Source organism: Ranitomeya imitator, unplaced genomic scaffold, assembly GCF_032444005.1.
Source record: "Ranitomeya imitator isolate aRanImi1 unplaced genomic scaffold, aRanImi1.pri SCAFFOLD_156, whole genome shotgun sequence".
Taxonomy (NCBI): Eukaryota; Metazoa; Chordata; class Amphibia; order Anura; family Dendrobatidae; genus Ranitomeya; species Ranitomeya imitator.
This window is the reverse complement of record NW_027194471.1, coordinates 788,581-801,723: the sequence shown is the minus strand read 5'-3', so window position 1 is coordinate 801,723 and position 13,143 is coordinate 788,581.

Here is a 13,143-nt window from a genome sequence, read left to right as displayed (position 1 = left end):
TAGCCCGCACTTGTGCCCCGGCCTTAAGCCTAGCCCGCACTAGTGCCCCGGCCTTAAGCCTAGCCCGCACTAGTGCCCCGGCCTTAAGCCTAGCCCGCACTAGTGCCCCGGCCTTAAGCCTAGCCCGCACTTGTGCCCAGGCCTTTAGCCTAGCCCGCACTTGTGCCCCGGCCTTAAGCCCAGCCCGCACTTGTGCCCAGGCCTTAAGCCCAGCCCGCACTTGTGCCCAGGCCTTAAGCCCAGCCCGCACTTGTGCCCCGGCCTTAAGCCCAACCCGCACTTGTGCCCCGGCCTTAAGCCTAGCCCACACTTGTGCCCCGGCCTTAAGCCTAGCCCGCACTTGTGCCCCGGCCTTAAGCCTAGCCCGCACTTGTGCCCCGGCCTTAAGCCTAGCCCGCACTTGTGCCCCGGCCTTAAGCCTAGCCCGCACTTGTGCCCCGGCCTTAAGCCTAGCCCGCACTTGTGCCCCGGCCTTAAGCCTAGCCCGCACTTGTGCCACGGACTTAAGCCTAGCCCGCACTTGTGCCCCGGCCTTAAGCCTAGCCCGCACTTGTGCCTCGGCCTTAAGCCTAGCCCGCACTTGTGCTCAGGCCTTAAGCCTAGCCCGCACTTGTGCCCAGGCCTTAAGCCTAGCCCGCACTTGTGCCCAGGCCTTAAGCCTAGCCCGCACTTGTGCCCCGGCCTTAAGTGTAGCCCGCACTTGTGCCCAGGCCTTATGCCTAGCCCGCACTTGTGCCCCCGGCCTTAAGCCTAGCCCGCACTTGTGCCCCCGGCCTTAAGTGTAGCCCGCACTTGTGCCCAGGCCTTAAGCCTAGCCCGCACTTGTGCCCAGGCCTTAAGCCTAGCCCGCACTTGTGCCCCGGCCTTAAGCCTAGCCCGCACTTGTGCCCAGGCCTTAAGCCTAGCCCGCACTTGTGCCCCGGCCTTAAGCCTAGCCCGCACTTGTGCCCAGGCCTTAAGCCTAGCCCGCACTTGTGCCCCGGCCTTAAGCCTAGCCCGCACTTGTGCCCCGGCCTTAAGCCTAGCCCGCACTTGTGCCCCGGCCTTAAGCCTAGCCCGCACTTGTGCCCCGGCCTTAAGCCTAGCCCGCACTTGTGCCCCGGCCTTAAGCCTAGCCCGCACTTGTGCCCCCGGCCTTAAGCCTAGCCCGCACTTGTGCCCCCGGCCTTAAGCCAAGCCCGCACTTGTGCTCAGGCCTTAAGCCTAGCCCGCACTTGTGCCCAAGCCTTAAGCCTAGCCCGCACTTGTGCCCAGGCCTTAAGCCTAGCCCGCACTTGTGCCCAGGCCTTAAGCCTAGCCCGCACTTGTGCCCAGGCCTTAAGCCTAGCCCGCACTTGTGCCCCGGCCTTAAGCCTAGCCCGCACTTGTGCCCCGGCCTTAAGCCTAGCCCGCACTTGTGCCCCGGCCTTAAGCCTAGCCCGCACTTGTGCCCCGGCCTTAAGCCTAGCCCGCACTTGTGCCCAGGCCTTAAGCCTAGCCCGCACTTGTGCCCCGGCCTTAAGCCTAGCCCGCACTTGTGCCCCGGCCTTAAGCCTAGCCCGCACTTGTGCCCCGGCCTTCAGCCTAGCCCGCACTTGTGCCCCGGCCTTAAGCCTAGCCCGCACTTGTGCCCCGGCCTTAAGCCTAGCCCGCACTTGTGCCCCGGCCTTAAGCCTAGCCCGCACTTGTGCCCCGGCCTTAAGCCTAGCCCGCACTTGTGCCCCGGCCTTAAGCCTAGCCCGCACTTGTGCCCCGGCCTTAAGCCTAGCCCGCACTTGTGCCCAGGCCTTTAGCCTAGCCCGCACTTGTGCCCCGGCCTTTAGCCTAGCCCGCACTTGTGCCCCGGCCTTTAGCCTAGCCCGCACTTGTGCCCCGGCCTAAAGCCCAGCCCGCACTTGTGCCCAGGCCTTAAGCCCAGCCCGCACTTGTGCCCCGGCCTTAAGCCCAGCCCGCACTTGTGCCCAGGCCTTAAGCCCAGCCCGCACTTGTGCCCAGGCCTTAAGCCCAGCCCGCACTTGTGCCCAGGCCTTAAGCCCAGCCCGCACTTGTGCCCAGGCCTTAAGCCCAGCCCGCACTTGTGCCCAGGCCTTAAGCCCAGCCCGCACTTGTGCCCAGGCCTTAAGCCCAGCCCGCACTTGTGCTGAGGCCTTAAGCCCAGCCCGCACTTGTGCCCAGGCTTTAAGCCCAGCCCGCACTTGTGCCCAGGCCTTAAGCCCAGCCCGCACTTGTGCCCAGGTCTTAAGCCCAGCCCGCACTTGTGCCCAGGCCTTAAGCCCAGCCCGCACTTGTGCCCCGGCCTTAAGCCCAGCCCGCACTTGTGCCCCGGCCTTAAGCCCAGCCCGCACTTGTGCCCCGGCCTTAAGCCCAGCCCGCACTTGTGCCGCGGCTTTAAGCCTAGCCCGCACTTGTGCCCCGGCCTTAAGCCTAGCCCGCACTTGTCTCCCGGCCTTAAGCCTAGCCCGCACTTGTGCCCCGGCCATAAGCCAAGCCCGCACTTGTGCCCCGGCCTTAAGCCTAGCCCGCACTTGTGCCCCGGCCTTAAGCCTAGCCCGCACTTGTGCCCCGGCCTTAAGCCTAGCCCGCACTTGTGCCCCGGCCTTAAGCCTAGCCCGCACTTGTGCCCCGGCCTTAAGCCTAGCCCGCACTTGTGCCCCGGCCTTAAGCCTTGCCCGCACTTGTGCCCCGGCCTTAAGCCTAGCCCGCACTTGTGCCCCGGCCTTAAGCCTAGCCCGCACTTGTGCCCCGGCCTTAAGCCTAGCCCGCACTTGTGCTCAGGCCTTAAGCCTAGCCCGCAATTGTGCCCAGGCCTTAAGCCTAGCCCGCACTTGTGCCCAGGCCTTAAACCTAGCCCGCACTTGTGCCCCGGCCTTAAGCGTAGCCCGCACTTGTGCATCGGCCTTAAGCCTAGCCCGCACTTGTGCCCCGGCCTTAAGCCTAGCCCGCACTTGTGCCCCGGCCTTAAGCCTAGCCCGCACTTGTGCCCCGGCCTTAAGCCTAGCCCGCACTTGTGCCCCGGCCTTCAACCTAGCCCGCACTTGTGCCCCGGCCTTAAGCCTAGCCCGCACTTGTGCCCCGGCCTTAAGCCTAGCCCGCACTTGTGCCCCGGCCTTAAGCCTAGCCCGCACTTGTGCCCCGGCCTTAAGCCTAGCCCGCACTTGTGCCCAGGCCTTAAGCCTAGCCCGCACTTGTGCCCAGGCCTTTAGCCTAGCCCGCACTTGTGCCCAGGCGTTTAGCCTAGCCCGCACTTGTGCCCAGGCCTTAAGCCTAGCCCGCACTTGTGCCCAGGCCTTAAGCCTAGCCCGCACTTGTGCCCAGGCCTTAAACCTAGCCCGCACTTGTGCCCAGGCCTTAAGCCCAGCCCGCACTTGTGCCCAGGCCTTAAGCCCAGCCCGCACTTGTGCCCAGGCCTTAAGCCCAGCCCGCACTTGTGCCCAGGCCTTAAGCCCAGCCCGCACTTGTGCCCAGGCCTTAAGCCCAGCCCGCACTTGTGCCCAGGCCTTAAGCCCAGCCCACACTTGTGCCCAGGCCTTAAGCCCAGCCCGCACTTGTGCCCAGGCCTTAAGCCCAGCCCGCACTTGTGCCCAGGCCTTAAGCCCAGCCCGCACTTGTGCCCAGGCCTTAAGCCCAGCCCGCACTTTTGAGCCCCTTGTATGCTTGTTTGTTTGTTTTTGTCTTCAGCTTCATGTTGGTTATGCACATAGGGCCAGCTTTATGCTCTTCGCTCTTGTCCCGTCTGAATGCACATGCACGACTGTAATTGGGGAAGAAGGCATTACCCATTTACGGAGGACAGACAAGAAGTGCCTGGTCGCTTGGAGCATGGGGTTATGGAGAGGCTCCGCACTGTACAACAAAGGATCTAGTCCTAAATGTCCAAGTACAGAGTAGAGGGGTGAAAGCTAGCTCTTCACCCCTATGGGTGCCTAACCCTTTATGCAAAGAGTGCAAAGAGTTAGCTGTATGCCTTAAGCCTAGCCAGCACTTGTGCCCATGCCTTAAGCCTAGCCAGCACTTGTGCCCCCTTGCCTTGATCCTAGCCAGCACTGCACTTGTGCCCAGGCCTTAAGCCTAGCCTGCACTTGTGCCCAGGCCTTAAGCCTAGCTGGCACTTGTGCCCATGCCTTAAGCCTAGCCAGCACTTGTGCCCCCTGCCTTGATCCTAGCCAGCACTGCACTTGTGCCCCGGCCTTAAGCCTAGCCCGCACTTGTGCCCCGGCCTTAAGCCTAGCCCGCACTTGTGCCCCGGCCTTAAGCCTAGCCCGCACTTGTGCCCCGGCCTTAAGCCTAGCCCGCACTTGTGCCCCGGCCTTAAGCCTAGCCCGCACTTGTGCCCCGGCCTTAAGCCTAGCCCGCACTTGTGCCCCGGCCTTAAGCCTAGCCCGCACTTGTGCCCCGGCCTTAAGCCTAGCCCGCACTTGTGCCCCGGCCTTAAGCCTAGCCCGCACTTGTGCCCCGGCCTTAAGCCTAGCCCGCACTTGTGCCCCGGCCTTAAGCCTAGCCCGCACTTGTGCCCCGGCCTTAAGCCTAGCCCGCACTTGTGCCCAGGCCTTAAGCCTAGCCCGCACTTGTGCCCCTGCCTTTAGCCTAGCCCGCACTTGTGCCCCGGCCTTTAGCCTAGCCCGCACTTGTGCCCCGGCCTAAAGCCCAGCCCGCACTTGTGCCCAGGCCTTAAGCCCAGCCCGCACTTGTGCCCAGGCCTTAAGCCCAGCCCGCACTTGTGCCCAGGCCTTAAGCCCAGCCCGCACTTGTGCCCAGGCCTTAAGCCCAGCCCGCACTTGTGCCCAGGCCTTAAGCCCAGCCCGCACTTGTGCCCAGGCCTTAAGCCCAGCCCGCACTTGTGCCCAGGCCTTAAGCCCAGCCCGCACTTGTGCCCAGGCCTTAAGCCCAGCCCGCACTTGTGCCCAGGCCTTAAGCCCAGCCCGCACTTGTGCCCAGGCCTTAAGCCCAGCCCGCACTTGTGCCCAGGCCTTAAGCCCAGCCCGCACTTTTGAGCCCCTTGTATGCTTGTTTGTTTGTTTTTGTCTTCAGCTTCATGTTGGTTATGCACATAGGGCCAGCTTTATGCTCTTCGCTCTTGTCCCGTCTGAATGCACATGCACGACTGTAATTGGGGAAGAAGGCATTACCCATTTACGGAGGACAGACAAGAAGTGCCTGGTCGCTTGGAGCATGGGGTTATGGAGAGGCTCCGCACTGTACAACAAAGGATCTAGTCCTAAATGTCCAAGTACAGAGTAGAGGGGTGAAAGCTAGCTCTTCACCCCTATGGGTGCCTAACCCTTATGCAAAGAGTGCAAAGAGTTAGCTGTATGCCTTAAGCCTAGCCAGCACTTGTGCCCATGCCTTAAGCCTAGCCAGCACTTGTGCCCCCTTGCCTTGATCCTAGCCAGCACTGCACTTGTGCCCAGGCCTTAAGCCTAGCCTGCACTTGTGCCCAGGCCTTAAGCCTAGCTGGCACTTGTGCCCATGCCTTAAGCCTAGCCAGCACTTGTGCCCCCTGCCTTGATCCTAGCCAGCACTGCACTTGTGCCCCGGCCTTAAGCCTAGCCCGCACTTGTGCCCCGGCCTTAAGCCTAGCCCGCACTTGTGCCCCGGCCTTAAGCCTAGCCCGCACTTGTGCCCCGGCCTTAAGCCTTGCCCGCACTTGTGCCCCGGCCTTAAGCCTAGCCCGCACTTGTGCCCCGGCCTTAAGCCTAGCCCGCACTTGTGCCCCGGCCTTAAGCCTAGCCCGCACTTGTGCCCCGGCCTTAAGCCTAGCCCGCACTTGTGCCCCGGCCTTAAGCCTAGCCCGCACTTGTGCCCCGGCCTTAAGCCTAGCCCGCACTTGTGCCCCGGCCTTAAGCCTAGCCCGCACTTGTGCCCCGGCCTTAAGCCTAGCCCGCACTTGTGCCCCGACCTTAAGCCCAGCCCGCACTTGTGCCCCGACCTTAAGCCCAGCCCGCACTTGTGCCCCGGCCTTAAGCCTAGCCCGCACTTGTGCTCAGGCCTTAAGCCTAGCCCGCACTTGTGCCCAGGCCTTAAACCTAGCCCGCACTTGTGCCCCGGCCTTAAGCCTAGCCCGCACTTGTGCATCGGCCTTAAGCCTAGCCCGCACTTGTGCCCCGGCCTTAAGCCTAGCCCGCACTTGTGCTCAGGCCTTAAGCCTAGCCCGCACTTGTGCCCAGGCCTTAAACCTAGCCCGCACTTGTGCCCCGGCCTTAAGCCTTGCCCGCACTTGTGCCCCGGCCTTAAGCCTAGCCCGCACTTGTGCCCCGGCCTTAAGCCTAGCCCGCACTTGTGCCCCGGCCTTAAGCCTAGCCCGCACTTGTGCCCCGGCCTTAAGCCTAGCCCGCACTTGTGCCCCGGCCTTAAGCCTAGCCCGCACTTGTGCCCCGGCCTTAAGCCTAGCCCGCACTTGTGCCCCGGCCTTAAGCCTAGCCCGCACTTGTGCCCCGGCCTTAAGCCTAGCCCGCACTTGTGCCCCGACCTTAAGCCCAGCCCGCACTTGTGCCCCGACCTTAAGCCCAGCCCGCACTTGTGCCCCGGCCTTAAGCCTAGCCCGCACTTGTGCTCAGGCCTTAAGCCTAGCCCGCACTTGTGCCCAGGCCTTAAACCTAGCCCGCACTTGTGCCCCGGCCTTAAGCTTAGCCCGCACTTGTGCATCGGCCTTAAGCCTAGCCCGCACTTGTGCCCAGGCCTTATGCCTAGCCCGCACTTGTGCCCCCGGCCTTAAGCCTAGCCCGCACTTGTGCCCCCGGCCTTAAGCGTAGCCCGCACTTGTGCCCAGGCCTTAAGCCTAGCCCGCACTTGTGCCCCGGCCTTAGGCCTAGCCCGCACTTGTGCCCCGGCCTTAAGCCTAGCCCGCACTTGTGCTCAGGCCTTAAGCCTAGCCCGCACTTGTGCCCCGGCCTTAGGCCTAGCCCGCACTTGTGCCCCGGCCTTAGGCCTAGCCCGCACTTGTGCCCCGGCCTTAAGCCTAGCCCGCACTTGTGCTCAGGCCTTAAGCCTAGCCCGCACTTGTGCCCAGGCCTTAAGCCTAGCCCGCACTTGTGCCCCGGCCTTAGGCCTAGCCCGCACTTGTGCCCCGGCCTTAAGCCTAGCCCGCACTTGTGCTCAGGCCTTAAGCCTAGCCCGCACTTGTGCCCAGGCCTTAAGCCTAGCCCGCACTTGTGCCCAGGCCTTAAGCCTAGCCCGCACTTGTGCCCCGGCCTTAAGCCTAGCCCGCACTTGTGCCCCGGCCTTAAGCCTAGCCCGCACTTGTGCCCCGGCCTTAAGCCTAGCCCGCACTTGTGCCCAGGCCTTAAGCCTAGCCCGCACTTGTGCCCAGGCCTTAAGCCTAGCCCGCACTTGTGCCCAGGCCTTAAGCCTAGCCCGCACTTGTGCCCAGGCCTTAAGCCTAGCCCGCACTTGTGCCCCGGCCTTAAGCCTAGCCCGCACTTGTGCATCGGCCTGAAGCCTAGCCCGCACTTGTGCCCAGGCCTTAAGCCTAGCCCGCACTTGTGTCCAGGCCTTAAGCCTAGCCCGCACTTGTGCCCAGGCCTTATGCTTAGCCCGCACTTGTGCCCCCGGCCTTAAGCCTAGCCCGCACTTGTGCCCAGGCCTTAAGCCTAGCCAGCACTTGTGCCCCGGCCTTAAGCCTAGCCAGCACTTGTGCCCCGGCCTTAAGCCTAGCCAGCACTTGTGCCCCGGCCTTAAGCCTAGCCAGCACTTGTGCCCCGGCCTTAAGCCTAGCCAGCACTTGTGCCCCGGCCTTAAGCCTAGCCAGCACTTGTGCCCCGGCCTTAAGCCTAGCCAGCACTTGTGCCCCGGCCTTAAGCCTAGCCAGCACTTGTGCCCCGGCCTTAAGCCTAGCCAGCACTTGTGCCCCGGCCTTAAGCCTAGCCAGCACTTGTGCCCCGGCCTTAAGCCTAGCCAGCACTTGTGCCCCGGCCTTAAGCCTAGCCAGCACTTGTGCCCTTCTTGTATTTTTGTTTATGTCTTTGTTTTCATGTCGGCTATGCACACAGGGCAGGCTTTATGCTCTTCTCTTTTGTCCCGTCTGAATGCGCATGCACGACTGTAATTGGGGAAGAAGGCATTACCCATTTATGGAGGACAGACAAGAAGTGCCTGGTCGCTTGGAGCAAGGGGTTATGGAGTGGCTCCGCACTGTACAACAAAGGATCTAGTCATAAATGTCCAAGTACAGAGTTGAGGGGTGAAAGCTAGCTCTTCACCCCTATGGGTGCCTAACCCTTTATGCAAAAAATGCAAAGAGTTAGCCTTAAGCCTAGCCAGCACTTGTGCCCCTGCCTTAAGCCTAGCCAGCACTTGTGCCCCGGCCTTAAGCCTAGCCAGCACTTGTGCCCCGGCCTTAAGCCTAGCCAGCACTTGTGCCCCGGGCTTAAGCCTAGCCAGCACTTGTGCCCCGGCCTTAAGCCTAGCCAGCACTTGTGCCCCGGCCTTAAGCCTAGCCAGCACTTGTGCCCCGGCCTTAAGCCTAGCCCGCACTTGTGCCCCGGCATTAAGCCTAGCCCGCACTTGTGCCCCGGCATTAAGCCTAGCCCGCACTTGTGCCCCGGCCTTAAGCCTAGCCCGCACTAGTGCCCCGGCCTTAAGCCTAGCCCGCACTAGTGCCCCGGCCTTAAGCCTAGCCCGCACTAGTGCCCCGGCCTTAAGCCTAGCCCGCACTTGTGCCCAGGCCTTTAGCCTAGCCCGCACTTGTGCCCCGGCCTTAAGCCCAGCCCGCACTTGTGCCCAGGCCTTAAGCCCAGCCCGCACTTGTGCCCAGGCCTTAAGCCCAGCCCGCACTTGTGCCCCGGCCTTAAGCCCAACCCGCACTTGTGCCCCGGCCTTAAGCCTAGCCCACACTTGTGCCCCGGCCTTAAGCCTAGCCCGCACTTGTGCCCCGGCCTTAAGCCTAGCCCGCACTTGTGCCCCGGCCTTAAGCCTAGCCCGCACTTGTGCCCCGGCCTTAAGCCTAGCCCGCACTTGTGCCCCGGCCTTAAGCCTAGCCCGCACTTGTGCCCCGGCCTTAAGCCTAGCCCGCACTTGTGCCACGGACTTAAGCCTAGCCCGCACTTGTGCCCCGGCCTTAAGCCTAGCCCGCACTTGTGCCTCGGCCTTAAGCCTAGCCCGCACTTGTGCTCAGGCCTTAAGCCTAGCCCGCACTTGTGCCCAGGCCTTAAGCCTAGCCCGCACTTGTGCCCAGGCCTTAAGCCTAGCCCGCACTTGTGCCCCGGCCTTAAGCCTAGCCCGCACTTGTGCCCCGGCCTTAAGCCTAGCCCGCACTTGTGCCCCGGCCTTAAGCCTAGCCCGCACTTGTGCCCCGGCATTAAGCCTAGCCCGCACTTGTGCCCCGGCATTAAGCCTAGCCCGCACTTGTGCCCCGGCCTTAAGCCTAGCCCGCACTTGTGCCCCGGCCTTAAGCCTAGCCCGCACTTGTGCCCAGGCCTTAGGCCTAGCCCGCACTTGTGCCCCCGGCCTTAAGCCTAGCCCGCACTTGTGCCCCCGGCCTTAAGCCTAGCCCGCACTTGTGCCCAGGCCTTAAGCCTAGCCCGCACTTGTGCCCAGGCCTTAAGCCTAGCCCGCACTTGTGCCCAGGCCTTAAGCCTAGCCCGCACTAGTGCCCCGGCCTTAAGCCTAGCCCGCACTTGTGCCCAGGCCTTAAGCCTAGCCCGCACTTGTGCCCAGGCCTTAAGTCTAGCCCGCACTTGTGCCCAGGCCTTAAGCCTAGCCCGCACTTGTGCCCAGGCCTTAAACCTAGCCCGCACTTGTGCCCCGGCCTTAAGCCTAGCCCGCACTTGTGCATCGGCCTTAAGCCTAGCCCGCACTTGTGCCCAGGCCTTATGCCTAGCCCGCACTTGTGCCCCCGGCCTTAAGCGTAGCCCGCACTTGTGCCCAGGCCTTAAGCCTAGCCCGCACTTGTGCCCAGGCCTTAAGCCTAGCCCGCACTTGTGCCCAGGCCTTAAGCCTAGCCCGCACTTGTGCCCCGGCCTTAAGCCTAGCCCGCACTTGTGCCCAGGCCTTAAGCCTAGCCCGCACTTGTGCCCCGGCCTTAAGCCTAGCCCGCACTTGTGCCCAGGCCTTAAGCCTAGCCCGCACTTGTGCCCCGGCCTTATTCCTAGCCCGCACTTGTGCCCCGGCCTTAAGCCTAGCCCGCACTTGTGCCCCGGCCTTAAGCCTAGCCCGCACTTGTGCCCCGGCCTTAAGCCTAGCCCGCACTTGTGCCCCCGGCCTTAAGCCTAGCCCGCACTTGTGCCACGGACTTAAGCCAAGCCCGCACTTGTGCTCAGGCCTTAAGCCTAGCCCGCACTTGTGCCCAAGCCTTAAGCCTAGCCCGCACTTGTGCCCAGGCCTTAAGCCTAGCCCGCACTTGTGCCCAGGCCTTAAGCCTAGCCCGCACTTGTGCCCCGGCCTTAAGCCTAGCCCGCACTTGTGCCCCGGCCTTAAGCCTAGCCCGCACTTGTGCCCCGGCCTTAAGCCTAGCCCGCACTTGTGCCCCGGCCTTAAGCCTAGCCCGCACTTGTGCCCCGGCCTTAAGCCTAGCCCGCACTTGTGCCCCGGCCTTAAGCCTAGCCCGCACTTGTGCCCCGGCCTTAAGCCTAGCCCGCACTTGTGCCCCGGCCTTAAGCCTAGCCCGCACTTGTGCCCCGGCCTTAAGCCTAGCCCGCACTTGTGCCCCGGCCTTCAGCCTAGCCCGCACTTGTGCCCCGGCCTTAAGCCTAGCCCGCACTTGTGCCCCGGCCTTAAGCCTAGCCAGCACTTGTGCCCCGGCCTTAAGCCTAGACAGCACTTGTGCCCCGGCCTTAAGCCTAGCCAGCACTTGTGCCCTTCTTGTATTTTTGTTTATGTCTTTGTTTTCATGTCGGCTATGCACACAGGGCAGGCTTTATGCTCTTCTCTTTTGTCCCGTCTGAATGCGCATGCACGACTGTAATTGGGGAAGAAGGCATTACCCATTTATGGAGGACAGACAAGAAGTGCCTGGTCGCTTGGAGCAAGGGGTTATGGAGTGGCTCCGCACTGTACAACAAAGGATCTAGTCATAAATGTCCAAGTACAGAGTTGAGGGGTGAAAGCTAGCTCTTCACCCCTATGGGTGCCTAACCCTTTATGCAAAAAATGCAAAGAGTTAGCCTTAAGCCTAGCCAGCACTTGTGCCCCTGCCTTAAGCCTAGCCAGCACTTGTGCCCCGGCCTTAAGCCTAGCCAGCACTTGTGCCCCGGCCTTAAGCCTAGCCAGCACTTGTGCCCCGGGCTTAAGCCTAGCCAGCACTTGTGCCCCGGCCTTAAGCCTAGCCAGCACTTGTGCCCCGGCCTTAAGCTTAGCCAGCACTTGTGCCCCGGGCTTAAGCCTAGCCAGCACTTGTGTCCCGGCATTAAGCCTAGCCAGCACTTGTGCTCCGGCCTTAAGCCTAGCCAGCACTTGTGCCCCGGCCTTAAGCCTAGCCCGCACTTGTGCCCCGGCATTAAGCCTAGCCCGCACTTGTGCCCCGGCATTAAGCCTAGCCCGGACTTGTGCCCCGGCCTTAAGCCTAGCCCGCACTAGTGCCCCGGCCTTAAGCCTAGCCCGCACTAGTGCCCCGGCCTTAAGCCTAGCCCGCACTAGTGCCCCGGCCTTAAGCCTAGCCCGCACTTGTGCCCAGGCCTTTAGCCTAGCCCGCACTTGTGCCCCGGCCTTAAGCCCAGCCCGCACTTGTGCCCAGGCCTTAAGCCCAGCCCGCACTTGTGCCCAGGCCTTAAGCCCAGCCCGCACTTGTGCCCCGGCCTTAAGCCCAACCCGCACTTGTGCCCCGGCCTTAAGCCTAGCCCACACTTGTGCCCCGGCCTTAAGCCTAGCCCGCACTTGTGCCCCGGCCTTAAGCCTAGCCCGCACTTGTGCCCCGGCCTTAAGCCTAGCCCGCACTTGTGCCCCGGCCTTAAGCCTAGCCCGCACTTGTGCCCCGGCCTTAAGCCTAGCCCGCACTTGTGCCCCGGCCTTAAGCCTAGCCCGCACTTGTGCCACGGACTTAAGCCTAGCCCGCACTTGTGCCCCGGCCTTAAGCCTAGCCCGCACTTGTGCCGCGGCCTTAAGCCTAGCCCGCACTTGTGCTCAGGCCTTAAGCCTAGCCCGCACTTGTGCCCAGGCCTTAAGCCTAGCCCGCACTTGTGCCCAGGCCTTAAGCCTAGCCCGCACTTGTGCCCCGGCCTTAAGCCTAGCCCGCACTTGTGCCCCGGCCTTAAGCCTAGCCCGCACTTGTGCCCCGGCCTTAAGCCTAGCCCGCACTTGTGCCCCGGCCTTAAGCCTAGCCCGCACTTGTGCCCCGGCCTTAAGCCTAGCCCGCACTTGTGCCCCGGCCTTAAGCCTAGCCCGCACTTGTGCCCAGGCCTTAGGCCTAGCCCGCACTTGTGCCCCCGGCCTTAAGCCTAGCCCGCACTTGTGCCCCCGGCCTTAAGCCTAGCCCGCACTTGTGCCCAGGCCTTAAGCCTAGCCCGCACTTGTGCCCAGGCCTTAAGCCTAGCCCGCACTTGTGCCCAGGCCTTAAGCCTAGCCCGCACTAGTGCCCCGGCCTTAAGCCTAGCCCGCACTTGTGCCCAGGCCTTAAGCCTAGCCCGCACTTGTGCCCAGGCCTTAAGCCTAGCCCGCACTTGTGCCCAGGCCTTAAGCCTAGCCCGCACTTGTGCCCAGGCCTTAAGCCTAGCCTGCACTTGTGCCCAGGCCTTAAGCCTAGCCCGCACTTGTGCCCAGGCCTTAAGCCTAGCCCGCACTTGTGCCCCGGCCTTAAGCCTAGCCCGCACTTGTGCATCGGCCTTAAGCCTAGCCCGCACTTGTGCCCAGGCCTTATGCCTAGCCCGCACTTGTGCCCCCGGCCTTAAGCGTAGCCCGCACTTGTGCCCAGGCCTTAAGCCTAGCCCGCACTTGTGCCCAGGCCTTAAGCCTAGCCCGCACTTGTGCCCAGGCCTTAAGCCTAGCCCGCACTTGTGCCCAGGCCTTAAGCCTAGCCCGCACTTGTGCCCCGGCCTTAAGCCTAGCCCGCACTTGTGCCCCGGCCTTAAGCCTAGCCCGCACTTGTGCCCAGGCCTTAAGCCTAGCCCGCACTTGTGCCCCGGCCTTAAGCCTTGCCCGCACTTGTGCCCAGGCCTTAAGCCTAGCCCGCACTTGTGCCCCGGCCTTAAGCCTAGCCCGCACTTGTGCCCCGGCCTTAAGCCTAGCCCGCACTTGTGC